The sequence below is a fragment of the Dipodomys ordii genome, unplaced genomic scaffold, assembly GCF_000151885.1.
Source record: "Dipodomys ordii isolate 6190 unplaced genomic scaffold, Dord_2.0 Scaffold113, whole genome shotgun sequence".
NCBI classification, from domain to species: domain Eukaryota; kingdom Metazoa; phylum Chordata; class Mammalia; order Rodentia; family Heteromyidae; genus Dipodomys; species Dipodomys ordii.
The window spans coordinates 4,312,387-4,314,030 of NW_012267329.1; the positions used below are offsets into that span (position 1 = coordinate 4,312,387).

At 31.4% G+C, this 1,644-nt stretch overlaps 1 protein-coding gene across 2 annotated transcripts in view; it reads left to right on the forward strand.

Moving 5' to 3' along the window:
• Nucleotides 1-1,644, forward strand: part of Stk33 (serine/threonine kinase 33) — a 69,165-nt gene that overhangs the window by 40,345 nt on the left and 27,176 nt on the right. The gene's annotated exons all lie outside the window — the stretch shown is intronic.

A 1,644-nucleotide genomic window follows, 5' to 3' on the forward strand; every position in this document is an offset into this window, starting at 1 on the left:
AACAAAGGAGGAGGCTACAATGCTTGATAAGAAATGTACTCATTATCTTGCCCATGTAATTGTAACCCCTCTGTACAGTATTTTCACAATAAAAATATACAAAATAATAAATTATAGTATTGTTTAATAATATAATATTCCATAGCAACAAAATGATTCTGGTAATATATACAAAGCTATAAAAATTATTTTTAAATTAATCATAATTTTGGAAGATGTAGCTTCTCTAAAATTCACAAATTTTAATAGATAACCAGATGAATTTATTTATATGGGCATGCCTTTGTGTCACTGCCACCCAGAACAATACAATGTTTCCATTCCCTACAAATATACTTTGTTCCACTTCCTTGTCAGTAACTATCTTTGCCATCCTACCAGTGATAATTACTTTCATCGTAAGTCTGCTTTTTTTGGTTGATGGGCTTTAAATAAATGGGATCTACAAGGTACATTCTTTTGTGGCTTTTTTTACTCAATATTATGTCTATGAGATTCAAGTTGTGTAAAAAAAGTTTCTAAATGTTGGATAATATTTCATTGTGTGAACTTAGCACAATTCATTTTGTCAATTCCCCCTGTTTGACATTTGGTTGTTTCTAGTTTTTGACTAGTATAAATAAATCTGTTATGAACATTCTTGTACAAATCTGTTTGTGGACATATGCACTCATTTCCCTTCTGGGTATAGATCTAGGAGTGAAATTGCTCAGTGGTATGGTAAGCCTACATATTTAACTTTAAAAGAAATTACCAAAAGCTTTCCAAAGTTATGTACCATTCACTAGCAATATGTGAGAGCTCCAGTTTTATTTCCTATTATTTCCAATGCTTGTTATAGTTGATATTTTAAATACTTGGACAGATAAATTGTGGTATTGCACCGTAGTTTGAATTTGCATTTCCTGTACTTGAATTTCCATTTATTGTACTTATGTTTATTGGCCCATTGATTGTCCTTATTTTTGTGAAATGACTGTTTCAGGTCTTTGCCTCATTTTTGGTTTTGGTTTTTATGCTATTCTAAACATTTCTTTATATATTCTGGATATGCCATTTGTTATATACTTATATGTTATGTAAGTATTCATCTATATGCAAATGTATACAAAATTGCTATTATATATGTATATACATTTTCCCCAGTTTATTATATGCCTTTTTAGTTTCTTAATAGTACCTCTGGTTAAGAATTATAACTTCAATGGAATTTCATTTATCAAGTTTTTCTTTCATAGTTAATGCTTTTTGCATTTTTTCCCAGCAATTCTTTGCTTGCCCCTAGGTATGGAAGACAGGATCCATAAGGTTTTATATTTTTGTTTCCCTTCTGAGGTTTGTGTGTTTTTGCCTTCAAATTTAAGTCTTCGTTGCATCATGAATTAATTTCCTTGTATGTTATAACATAGGAGTCAAGGTTCATTTTTCCCTCAAAAGATATCCAATGGTCTCAAGCAATGTAATGTTGAACGAAAAAAAGTCCCAAGGCAAAATATTCATTCTTTTTTTTTTATTTTATTTTATTTTTTTATTTTTTGGGTCCAGTCGTGGGGCCTGAATTCTGGGCCTGGGTGCTGTCCCTCAGCTCTTCAGCTCAAGGCTAGCACTCTACCACTTGAGCCACAGCGCCACTTCTGGCTTTTT